Below are 13,618 nucleotides of genomic sequence, written 5' to 3'. Positions count from 1 at the left end.
CTTTAAAGAATGGTGTATGCAATAGCCTCAGGGGACAAGCCACATAAAGAGGGCTTATCTTCTGTCTGGAATTTAGTGAACTCTTTCCAGATTTTAACTACATTTCTCAAAAACAAAAACAGGGCTTCCCTGGTGGCGCAGAGGTTGAGAGTCCGCCTGCCGGTGCAGGGGACACGGGTTCGTGCCCCGGTCCGGGAGGATCCTACATGCCACGGAGCGGCTGGGCCCGTGAGCCATGGCCGCTGAGCCTGCGAGTCCGGAGCCTGTGCTCCGCAATGGGAGAGGCCACGACAGTGAGAGGCCCGCGTACCGCACACACACAAAAAACAATACCCATTCTGCTATGAGGGGTTCACCCCCGTTTTATGGAGAGCAGAGCCAGCTGTGTTAACTGGCAGAAAAACAGTCAAGAGACAATCACAGCTCATGGGGGGTGGGCAGGACAGCTGCCGGGCGCTGTGCTGACGGCTCCGCGTGGCATCTTCACAACAAGCAGGGGAGGTAGTGACTATTATTATCCTCGTTTTGCAGGTGGGGAAACTGAGGGTCAGGCAAGTTAAGCCATTTGCTCAAGGTGAGAAGGTATGGGCCCGGCAAGGCTACAACATGAACACGGCCGTCAGATCCCAGAGATTGTGTTCCCACCTCCAGGGCGCCCTGCCTAAGGGAGGGAGAGAGACATACATGTCCCCCAGAGTTCACCAGGGCAAATGACTGCAGGGATTGAACAGCCCCAAATTCCACCTCACTTTGTAAACGGCAGCTGTGCAAGTGTAGAAACAGCCCTTGGACCTGGACTCAAAGGACCATCATTTGAGATTTGAATGATTTGAGGTTTGAGTTCTTGTTGGAAAAGTCACTCAACCTCCCTTCATCTCAGTCTACTCATCTATAAAATGGAGCTAATGATCTTCACTCTATGAACCTTCCAAGATTGTTGAGCTGAAACAAGGAAGACACCAGACGTGAAGAGTCATGACCTAGAAACCCCTCGACAAGCTTTGTTATTGAAGGTAGAGGAGTCACAATCAGCAAGGCTCCCTGTTCTCTGAGTTCGGGCAATGGGTGCAGAGAAGAAGGGTGATGCCCCTCTGGTAGCTGCGGTGATTGAGGAATGTGGTGGCTTTTGTGCCTCCTGGTTCTGGGGGGTTCTCTCCATGAGTAGCTGGAACTGACCAAGTCCCCTGAACCTGGCCGGAGAGATGCCCATTTAGGTTCCATCAGGATGGACTCTGTGGATGCTGCCTGGTGAAACATGTCAGCATGGAACAATCTTGCTGGAATGGACCCTTCAAGGCAGCCTGGATGGCTCACCCTCATCCCTCCAACCCGACCTTTTGCTCGGGAGGTAGGGGATGCTGACAGCTCAGGTAGAGTTCTCAGCCACATTTTCCTTAAACAGGTACAATAGTGCCTGGGGATTCGTGTGCTGTGCCTTAAAGAGAGCAGGAGCGAGAACTAGGAAATGTGGCCCCACATCTACACGTCTCGTCAGGGATTCCCTACATCAGGGGTTCTCTACTCCAGTGATTCTGATCCCCAAGGGCATTTGGCCGTGTCTGGAGACATTTTAAGTCATCACAACTCGGATGTGTGTGTGAGGGTGCCACTGGCATCTAGTGGATGGAGGTCAGGGATGCAGCTGAAAACCCTACAGGGCACAGGAAAGACCCCACCACAAAGAGTGGTCCAGCCCGGAATGTCAATAGTGCTGAAGTTAAGAAACTTTGGTCTAGATAATATTTCAAGGTCTCCTTAACAGCAGCTGCTGTTACTCCCACTATCCTTTCCTTGTCTTTACTTAATGGCAAATGGCCCTTGGAGGGGGAGGTCCTGACCTACCATGGTTACCACCGTGAGCCCCCAAATGAGAGTTATTACCAAAGAAAAAGTCACCTTTTTCGCATAGAATGATGATATTTGCCACCCTGTTTTAGATAAGGGTTTTAGACTCATGCTACCATAGCATACAGGCTAGTTTAACTTATACTGCTCACTCCGTCTACCATCTCCCTAGTCTGCCATCCCATGAATGATGGTGTTAAGACTTGATCTGATGGTCAGGACAGGTAGGCTTGCAAGGGATAAAGGTCCTTTACATTCAAAGAATTTTCTTTTGCCAGTTAGAACTCTTCTCGGACACAATGAAGCATCGCCTTTGCAAACCACAGTGTTAGTTCAAAATTATATTAAATTCAAATAAGATCCAACTCAAGCATTCATGCACTCATCAACCTGCCAACAGAAACGTACCGAGCACCTTTTATGCCCCAAACCTTCTGCTCCAGCCTGGAATTCTAAATATGAAGTGGTGCTGCAACCCACACGGCCGACCACCACCCCCAGAGTGCACACTCAGATGGGAACACATACCTGCAGGGGAACAAGATGGATTTGGTGTGGAGGCTCGTGGTGGGGACTGACAGCTCCAAACCTACTTCCTTTCGTCTTGTGCATGCAGCTAGACGCCATTTCTCATCTTCCTCTGCAGCTGGATGCACCTGGGTCTCTGAGTTCTGGACTGTGAGCTGGAAGTGAGGAGAGTCCTCACAACGTAGCCCATGAGAACCTCTCGGGCTTGGTGTCTCTCCTTTCCCATCTCCAAACCAGAGACAGAGGATCCAGCAGCAGACTCCAAGACCCCAGGGGATGGCACAGCCATAGTGTGGTGGGGGAAAGACCACCCCTAAGCAAGAATGCCGACATTGGAGTGAGATGTCAATTTGTATTGCATTAAGCTACTGAAGTTTGGGGCATGATTTTCACAGCAGCTAGGGTTACTTGTCCTAACTAATAGCAGATGTGTGCCCAACCGTCCGCCCAAGAGGAGCTGATTCTCCTTTGTGTCCCCATTATGATTTATAAAGACATTTATCACAATACCTGGAAGGCCTTGCCGCACTAATTTGTTTTATCTCTTTGTGTCCCTACAGTGGTTGCCACAGACTTTTTTCATGGTAGGGGCTTCGGGGTGGCCATCTTACCACCAGGGGAGATAGGAAACTTGTCCTGAAGCTATAACTGCCTAGAAAATGCACCATTTCACTCTCAACCTAAAAAATAAGAAGATACATTTTGTTGGCATTTTTTTTCAGCAAGGATTCTCCCCTAGATTCAACTAGGAAGGCAAAGTCAACATTCTACCAGGGTACTTCTCCATTTTTATTCCCCTCTTAAAAAAAATATAATAAAAGACTGTAAGGCTATTTTGTTTGGAGCAGTAGAAGGTATTAGCCTACGTCCTCCCTGTAGCAATGCATGTTGCATTGAAGAATCACCCAGCTGTGCGACCTGCTTTTGAAAAGAGACCAGAGACAGCCCTAGGGATCCAGGAGCCATGGGAGGATCTGGGCGGAAGACAATGGTCAGACTCGGGGGCTGTTAAAACCAGAAGAGGGAGGCGGGGCGGAGGCGCCGGGGCCGCTGTTATTGTTCAGCTGGGCTCCGCTGGGCGCCGTCTCCCTTGGCTCCGACGGTGTCGATTTCTCCCGCTTCCTCTCGGCCCCTCACTCCAGGAGGCTGACGACGGCGGCGGCGGCTGCGGCGGGCGGAGCCTGGCGTTTTGAGGCCGAGCGGCGCCGTGGTGAGTGGCGCGGCGGAACTGGAGCCCCGTGCCCCGGCGCCGGGCGGCCTCGCCCGTGGCGCATGCCTGTCTCTTCAAGTACATTATCATCGGCGACACAGGCGTTGGTAAATCATGCTTTATTGCTACAGTTTACAGACAAGCGGTTTCAGCCAGTGCATGACCTTACTATTGGTGTAGAGTTCGGTGCCTGAATGAAAACTGTTGATGGGAAACAGATAAAACTTTAGATTTGGGATACAGCAGGTCAGGAGTCCTTTCGTTCCATCACAAGGTCGTATGACAAAGGTGCAGCAGGGGCTTTACGAGTGTATGATATTACAAGGAGAGACACGTTCAACCACTGGACAACCTGGTTAGAATATGCCCGCCAGCATTCCAATTCCAACATGGTCATGATGCTGATTGGAAATAAAAGTGATTTAGAATTGAGAAGAGAAGTAGAAAAAGAAGAAGGTGAAGCTTTTGCACGAGAACATGGACTTATCTTGATGGAAACTTCTGCTAAGACTGCTTCTAATGTAGAAGAGGCATTTATTAATACAGCAAAAGAAATTTATGAAAAAATCCAAGAAGGAGTCTTTGACATTAATAACAAGATCAGCTCTGTGCTTTATGACCACCTGGAGAGGTGTGAAATAGGGAGGGTGGGAGGGAGGGAGATGCAAGAGGGAAGGGATATGGGAACATATGTCTATGTATAACTGATTCACTTTGTTATACAGCAGAAACTAACACACCATTGTAAAGCAATTATACTCCGATAAAGATGTTAAAAAATAAAAGAAGCAGAATAATGAGGCAAATGGCATTAAAACTGGCCCTCAGCATGCTGCTACTAACGCCACGCACGCAGGCGGTCAGGGAGGACAGCAGGCGGGGGGAGGCCGCGGTTGAGTCTGTTTCTACCGTCTCGCTGCCCAGAAGGGGCTACTCACCTACCCTTTCACCCTCCTGCTCAGCTGAGACAGGAAACTCTTCAAAATGGCTTTATGTCACAGAAGAAGACTTTAATCCTTCAAATTCTTGTGTAACTTTGAATAAATGGTTAACGTTCACTTAAAAAGACAGATTTTGGAGATTGTATTCATATCTATTTGCATTGGATTTCTAGGTCAATTGACGTGATTAGTTTTGTTAAATGTTGTCTTGTGCCCTTACCTACGAACTGAATCGTATTGAACACTACAGAGTCATCTTGAATATTTTAAATCGGTTTGTGTAGTTAGGTTTCCCCACACCTGTGGTTACCTCATGTTTAATATGATGGAAATGTCCTCAAAAGTTTGTCAGTTTTCAAGGCTATAAGGAAAACAGAAGGACTCTTTTAATTCTGTACGTATCATTTACTTTCTGTATATATAGTTTAATAACCTGCTTGGGTGTAATTTGCCAAGCTTGGATTCTTTAATGTATCTGCATAAATTCTATACTGTTTAGAGCTTAAAGCTACAGAAGCATCGTTGTTAGGAATTGCTTGGACACTGAGTTTTAAACGTTTTGACATTGTTAACAAGCATGTTCATCTTTTTCTTGTCACTAGTCCAAGAGAAATATGCTTAATGTACATTCTAAAGTCTATGTATGTGTTAACCTGTTTTAATGCCAAAATTTTGCTATTTGTCCACAGTTTCTTTAAGACCTCCTCAGAAAAGGATTTATTTGCCTTAATGCATACTGTTGGGTAAAAACACAGTATAATGAGTGAGGTGGGCAGAAGAAAGAAATCCCCCCGCCTGAGAGACTCGAGGAGGAGTGAGTGTCCACATTTAGATGGCACATTAGGAGGACTTTGATCTTTCCTTGAACACAATCATGTTTTCTTTTTCTTTTATTCACATGATTTCTAAGTGTATTTTTCACGCAGGACAGTTTTTCAACCTTGATGTACAGTGACTGTGTAAAATTTTTCTTTCACTGGCAACCTATAATCTTTAAAATATGGTGAGCATCTTGTCGGTTTTGAAGGGGATAGGACAATAAACCTACCAGATGGAAAACCCTGATGAAAGTAGAAAAGGTTCAGTCATTTGCTCAGTGTGGTGGTTTTATCCTTCTTTTTCTTTTTCTCCCTTTTGGACTATAATGAAATTGTTACAGCAGTGCAAAGTAAAATCCTATGTATATAAAAAATTTAAAAATAAAAATAAAACAAGAAGAACCTTAGGAATCATCCCAGGTTGTAGATGGGAAAGCTGAGGCCCCACGAGGGGTCAGATCACCCAAGGTCATCAGCTGGGAAGCAACTGGTGTCCCAAAGTCTTCACTCTTAAGCGTCTCCCACTAAGGTCCAGGTGAAAGCACCTGGGTTCTTCCTAAGGCATCGTTCCACCCTCTGTCCCCAGGATCTAGTGCAAGCAGAGTCATTCATGCTTGCTCCTCCAGAGGCAGGTGTGGGTGTCTGGGGACCTTGGCCCCAGCCTGAAGCCCTGATGTCACACTAGAAGACGACTGGGCCAAGGAGCTGAGTAAGGCTCAGGGCAAACATTACAACCTCTGAGTCACAAGAAGGATAGCCAGATGGGTCATCTCCAGCAGCAAAGACAGCGTCAAAGCAATGGGTCCCAGTACCCCTTGGGGTCATATTGCCTGCAGAATAACTTAGGGGATGGGGAGGAGGGGTGAGCACAACAGAAATCTTGCTCAATGAGCTGCATCTGGGCAACCTGTCCAATTCAGTCCATCTCCAATCCAATGTCCAGTCCGATGTTCATTCGTCTAGACAGGTCACACTTGCTAGAAGTTAAAAGTACAACTCTGGGGCCAGACTGCCTGGGCTTGAATCCCTGTTCTCCTGCTTACCTGTGAGACTTTGGATAATCACTTACCTCTGCTTGACTCAATTTCTTCCTCTGTAAAATGGGGACATTAATTGTACCTGCTTCATAGGGCTGTTGAGAGGATTACAAGGAGGCTGGCCCCTTATGAGCACTATATAGATACTGTATATATACTATTCATACATATATATATGAGTATAAGTATATATAAATGTGTATATACGAGATTACTTTATAATATACCTTGTGCTTGTCCATTTCATGGTTTCACCCCAGGACTAGCCCACCTACCCTGGGGACAATGACTGTCCAGGTGGCTCTATGCATCACGAAAACTCTCTTTTTTGACTTAAACCAAAGGGAACACAAATGTCTTCTGCTATCTGGAGTGTGACTGCTGCCCTAAGCTTGGTGGCCCACTGCCCCAAGACTGGCTTTCGGGGAAAAAGACCCAGGAGATGTGATCTAAAGGAAGATAAATATTTCCCCCTGTGTCTGGAATCAAGTGGCTTTTGCTTTCAGCTTTGAGGAATCCATTCTTTTCTGTAGCCCCAAATAAATCTTTATGGAGGGAGGAAATTACCAGAGGTAAAACTGAGTCTGTTTAGTGGTGCCTGACTCACTTGGGGACAGCACTGGAATGCCAGTGGGCCTAGGCCCTGCTGGTCATCCCTCTCCCGGAGCAGGCTGCCCACTTAGAGGGCGGAAGTGGGGAAGGGGGCTACACTTGTGTCATCTGGCTGACATCCTGCAGTGACCTCACCGCTGATGCTCTGGGTGGCCAGGAGAAAGATGCTTCCCCTCTTTCTGGGCCTCTCTTTCCTCTTCAGTAAATGTAAGATAATAATGATGCCTGCCTTGTATTATTAGCGTTGATTAAATCACAGATGCAAACACCTTTGCACAAACACCAAGAGGTATCCTTCCAATCAACTCGAGGCTGTTCGGCCCCCTCCCACCCACCAAACTCAGCCTCTCCTTCCTTTGATAACTCCAAAGGGCTTAAAAGATTTGCATCTTGGCTCTGCCATTTACTAGATTATGCCTTCAGACAATGCATCACTTCTCTGTGAAATGGGGATAATAATAGTACCTCCCTGCAGAATTGCGGTGAGAATTAAATGAACAAATCCATGGTAAAGCACTTAACTCACATCAGTACCTGCCACAAAGCAAATAGACATTGACAGAGATTAGCAATAAGGGCACACTTAACACCTTGTGTGTAATTTGTCTCTTTTTGTGTCATTCCTATGCGATTGTGGGCTCCTCAAGCACAGGGGCATGACCTTTCTATTTTAGTATATTCTCCTTTGCAGTGGGTATGGGATGCCTCATGCATACCTCTCTCTCTAACGGAGTACAAGGCTCTCACCCACCCCACCCCCCGCCGCCTCACTTCTTTTCCAGCCACTGCTGCCCTGGCCATTTCTGCTGAGCTTTGATCAGCTTTGTGCAGGGGTCGCTTGGTCTCAGCTTTTGGCCATGTGTCTCTTATGCCCTGTCCCAGGGCTTCTCTCATGGGTGTCACAATCCTAGGCACTCATCCTTGCCCAACCGGAAGTGTGGGAAGTTAACACCGACGGGCAGGTCTTGACCAATGGGATAGGAGCCGATGCCTCCCACTGCCTTCCCCCAGGAGCATAGTCCTGAGAAGCATTTCTTTCTTTCTTTTTTTTTTTTGCAGTACGCGGGCCTCTCACTGTTGTGGCCTCTCCCATTGCGGGGCACAGGCTCCGGACACGCAGGCCCAGCAGCCATGGCTCACGGGCCCAGCCGCTCCGCGGCACGTGGGATCTTCCCGGACCGGGGCACGAACCCGTGTCCCCTGCATCGGCAGGCGGACTCTCAACCACCGCGCCACCAGGGAAGCCCTGCGATAGATGTTTTGAGTTCGCCCTCCACTTCTTGTTTCCTGGGAGCCCTGCAACTCATAACATTCACCTCCCAGATTTCAGTGGGAGGGAGCAGTGTCAGAACCTAAGAATCATATGCACATTTGGCGTCAGGGGACTCAAGAACCCACGAGCAGGCTTCCTGTCCTCAAGTAAAAGCACTGCTTCATCTCCAGGCGGGGAATGGAGCAGCCAAAGGGAATTAAATTAATAAACTGCGTCAGGAGCCAGACCCATTCCAGCCCTCTCTGTGAATCATCCCAGCACCAGTGCCCTCAGCCTCTGTGCTGATGAACAGCAGCTCCGATCTGGGGGGCAGGGAGTCTGAAGTCTGCTATTTATATGTCTATCATTGTTACCCACAGGTGCTTGGAGGGGAGGAGGTCCAGAAAAAGCTTTATGCTTAAACCGAAACTATAATGCACTGTTTATTTAGGGACCAAGGGAGGCCATCTAGGGCCCATCTTTTATTTTCTTTTAACTAACATTTTTATGTCAACCGTCATATGTAACTCCCCTAATCTTCTGAAGGGACACTTTTTCTCTCCATTTTACAGATGAAGAAACTGAGCCTCAGAGAAGCAAAGTAACTTGACTAAGATCATGCAGTTATGTCTCCATCCCCATTAGATGCTGAAAGTCCCTTTTAATCTTTTCCTTTAAAGGGCTGGTCAGAAAGACTTCTCTGGCTGGAAAGAAGAGGCTATAATCATTGGCCCACTTTTCAAAGGTTATTGTTTTATCTGGAGCCAAAGGACCTATTCCCTTTCATCCAGAGGCTGCCTATCTTTTGAGGCCATTCCAGTACCCCTCCCCCACGAAGATGACTGGCAGCCCTCCAGGCCACGCCAGCCACTCTTACCTCCAAGTTCCAATAGCACCTAAGCCTGTGCTGCTCCTTTGGCTTTTAATTATCAGAATTCCATATAACTTCTCTTTCTTTATTATTTAACACTTGATGGTCATTTCATTTTAACAATAGAAACCTTCTAACTGAATAGAGTATACCTCCAGCAAATTGTAAATATGGTGAGTGTATAGCATGTTAAATGATCACAGACTGAATCCAGCTGTGCCACAGGACCCAGCCCATAAAGGAGAATATGGCCAGACCCCTAGGAGCTTCCCTGTATCCCCTTCCAGCCACTATCTCCCCAACCCAGAATAACCACTCGCTCGACTTATGACGCTACAGATGAGCTTTGCTTCTCTTGGTGCTTTCCACAAATGCAAATGTAAATGTCATGCAGTACATACCCCTTTGAGCCTGGCTTCTTTTGCCCACACAATGTCTGCGAGTTCACCCATGGCTGTTTAACTTTCCTCACCCTTCTGTTTGTGGGATTCATCCATTTTGTTGTGCATAGCTGTAATTTGTTCATTCTCATTGCCAAGTTGTATTCCATTGTATGGAAATACCATGATGGAATGAATACCATTTGACCATTGATGGGCTTTTGAGTGGTTTCCAGTCTGAACAGTTTTGCAGTGAACATTCTAGTCCACAACTTCTGGTGGACATAGGTTCACATTTCTGTGGGGTGTGTACCTGGGAATGGAATTGTTGGGTCATCAGGTACATGTGTTTTCAGCACTAGTAGAAATTGTCAGATGATTTTCCAAATTGCATGAATTTACACTTCTACCAACAGGGCATAAAGATCCAGTTGTTCACAAGCTTACCAGAAGTTGATATTTTCTTTTTCCTTTTATCAATTCTGGTTAGTACACAGTGCTCTCTAATACTGGGTTTAACTTGCATTAAACCTGATGCCTAATGAGCTTGAGCTTATTTTCATATGTCTATTGGCCATTTGGATAACCTCTTTAGTGAAGTCCCTGTTCAAATATTTTGCCAATTTATTTACTGGATTGCCTTTTTTTTATATTGATTTGTAGAAGTTCTTTACATATGTTGTATAAGAGTCCTGTGTCAGATACATGTACTGAAAATATTTTCTCCCACTTGGTGAGTTGACTTTTTTTTTTTTTTTTTTTTTTGCGGTACTCAGGCCTCTCAGTGTTGTGGCCTCTCCCGATGTGAAGCACAGGCTCCAGACGCGCAGGCTCAGTGGCCATGGCTCATGGGCCCAGCCGCTCCGCGGCATGCGGGATCCTCCCAGACTGGGGCACGAACCCGCGTCCCCTGTATCGGCAGGCGGACTCTCAACCACTGCACCACCAGGGAAGCCCGGCGAGTTGACTTTTTATTCTTTTATAGTGTACTATGTGAGTAGGCTTCCTAAATTTTAATATAGCCCAAATTTATTTATTTTTTCTTTATGATTAGTGATTTTATGTTCTACTTAAGAAGCCTGTCTACTTCAGGGTCACAAAGATATTCTGTTATGTTTTCCTTTTAAAGTTTTATTATTTAACATATCTCATTTAAATCTGCAATCCACCTGGAAATATTGTTTGCACATTGTATAAGATAAGGATTCATTTTGGTTCATGTATATATCCACTTCCCCCCATACCACTGGTTGAGAAGACCATACTTTCCCCACTGCTTGTCAATTAAAAAAAAGACTTCTAGGATTTTGATTGGGCCTGCATTGAATCAACAGATCAATTTAGGGGGAATTACCATCTTAACAATAGTGAATCTTCCAACCCATAAATATTCTATTTCTCTCCATTTATTTAGGCCTTCTTTAATTTCTCTCAGCTATGCTTTGTAGTAGTCAGTGTACAGCTCTTGCACATCTTTTGTCTGATTTCTCCCTAAGCATCTCATATTTGTATGCTATTCTAAATTATATTTTTAAAATTTCTGATTGTTTGTTGGTAATGTTGAGAAATACAATTGATTTTTATATACTGATCTTCTAAAATTATTACTTCTAGTAGCTTTTTTAAAAATAGATTTCACCAGATTTCCTACGTAGGCAATCATGTCAACTGTGAAAAAAACAGTTTTCCTTCTCCCTTTCCAATCTGATGTCTTTTTTACCAGGGGTGCCCAACCCCCAGTTAGGAACTGGGCCACACAGCAGGAGGTGAGGGTGGGCGAGCAAGCGAAGCTTCATCTGCCGCTCCCCATCATTGGCATTATCGCCTGAACTACCCCCATTCCCCCCCCACCCCACCCTGGTCCGTGAAAAAATTGTCTTCCACGAAACTGGTCTCTGGTGCCAAAAAGTTTGGGGACTGCTGTTTTATGTATTTTTCTTAATTTATTGCCCTGACTAGAAACTTCAGCACAATTTTGAATAGAATTTGTGGGAAGAGACATTCTTGCCTTGTTCCTAAACTTAGAAAGCATTAACTATTTTACCATTAAGTATGCTAGCTATAGATTTTCATAGATTACCCTTTATCAGATGGGGCAAATTCCCTTTTATTCCTAGTTTCCAGAGACTTTTTATCAGGGATGGATGATAGATTTTGTCAAATGCTTTCTCTGCATTTACTGAGATGATCATATGTTTTTTTTCTTTTTTTTTAGTCTGCGAATATGCTAAATTACATTAATTCATTTTTGAATGTTAAACTAACCTGGCATTCCTGGGATTTGGTGGGGGTTGTTTGTTTGTTTGTTTGTTTGTTTAGTTTATTATGCTTTCTTTTAGTTACTCTTGACTTATGAAATCTTTTACCTTTGCTTCATTTTCCCTAATCTCTGCTAAAGATTATTAATACCTATGTCTTCTCTCCACCACTTCCTTTCAACCAAGATAAGAACTTCAGCCTTGATGCACTTATAGGGTTCCTAACTTCCTGCCCCAAATTATGTTGTTATGTTATGTTTAATACTGGATTTTGAGGAGCATGTTTCTTTAAAAATCATTCCTTATTCATAGAACAATAAGCCTTACATATTCAGTGCCCATTCCTTACTTCCCATTCCATGTCTTTGCCTGCATGATACATTTTGACCACTTAAGTAGATATTGCTATGGTTGGAACAAAGAACATCGGGTGTGGGGTAGGGGAGGGTAGGGTAGTGGAGGTTAAAGGCCAGATTGTGATGGGCCTTGGCTGCTAAAGAATTTTTTTTTCCAGAAGGCAATAGGAAGGTATAAATCAGGTATAAAGGAAAGGTAATTTTGATATCAAAAGTTATCACAAATGTAAAGTAAATAAAAATATGGTATTGATGCAGCAATAGATAAATAGGAAAATGGAACATGATAGCTCAGATATATGTCCACACCTATGATCCTATGATAACTTGGCATATGGAAGAAGTATGTCATAGGGTACTAGGTAACAAATGCACTATTTGCTTAATGGAATTAGGAAATTTTGTGTGGAAAAAATTGAACTTTTACTTTACGTAACCCCCCAAAATGGCTTCCAGGCATACTGAAACCTAAATGTTAAAAAAATAAACAAACTTTAATATTTCGGAATCAAATATAACTAAATATGTTTATGACATCAGGGTAGTGAAGAAACTACCCTGGAGGATTGGGATGTATCTTCCATTTTAGCCATTTTGGTGGGTAGGATTTCACTGTGGTCTAAGTGACATTTCCCTGATGCGTGAGGAGGTTCAGAACCTTTTTATATGTTTATCTGCCATCTGGATATCCTCTTCTGTGAAGTGTCTGTTCAAGTCTTTTGCCCATGCTTCTATTAATTTTGTTAGAATTCTTCATGTATTCTGGATGCGAGCAGTTTGTCAGTTCTAGACCTTGCAAATGTAACACTCTGGGTTTTTATTCTCTTTTTTTTGTTTTGTTTTTTCTGCGGTACGTGGGCCTCTCACTGTTGTGGCCTCTCCCATTGCGGAGCACAGGCTCCAGACGCGCAGGCTCAGCGGCCATGGCTCACGGGCCCAGCCGCTCCGCGGCATGTGGGATGTTCCTGGACCAGGGCACGAACCCGCGTCCCCTGCATCGGCAGGCAGATTCCCAACCACTGCGCCACCAGGGAAGGCCTATGATGAAGAGAAGTTCTTAATTTCCTGAAATCCAATTTACCAATGTTAGTAAAGGTGAATTTAGGGTTGAGTTCGGTGACTCCCTGTGTTGCTCCCCTCCCCACTCTGGGTGACCCAACAGCTGATGGGAGAATGTGCTTCTGCCACTTCCCAATGTAAGACTGTTCTGGACAGTAGTTTTCTCATTCCAGTATTTCTGAAGTGTCTTCTGTGTGTCAGGTTCTCATAGGTGCTCAGGATACAAGGACACAAGACCAAGTCTCTGCCCTTATGGAGCTTACATTCCCGTGAGGAGTTAGAAAAAGAGTAACTTGGAAATCTTCACTATGAGTAAGATAATAAATCAGCAAGACTGCTGAGTGGGCAGCGTGGGATCAGACATGATGAATGTATCAAATCAGAAAAAAGCTATGACCTTCTCCAGCAGTCCTCAGAAACCTGGGAAGAGATCAAACCAACAGCAGAGCGT

At 45.0% G+C, this 13,618-nt stretch overlaps 1 pseudogene across 1 annotated transcript; it reads left to right on the top strand.

Moving 5' to 3' along the window:
* Positions 1-1,061: 1,061 nt before the first annotated feature.
* Positions 1,062-4,549, top strand: LOC309802958 (ras-related protein Rab-2A-like; annotated as a pseudogene). The gene is made up of 3 exons: positions 1,062-1,128; positions 3,589-4,214; positions 4,546-4,549. The product of its transcript is annotated as a ras-related protein Rab-2A-like (transcript).
* Positions 4,550-13,618: the final 9,069 nt, after the last annotated feature.

The sequence above is a fragment of the Mesoplodon mirus genome (assembly GCF_964341445.2).
Source record: "Mesoplodon mirus genome assembly, chromosome: 4".
Classification (NCBI taxonomy): Eukaryota; Metazoa; Chordata; class Mammalia; order Artiodactyla; family Ziphiidae; genus Mesoplodon; species Mesoplodon mirus.
The sequence above is the reverse complement of the archived record's forward strand: the minus strand, read 5'-3'. Positions and strand labels throughout refer to the sequence as shown.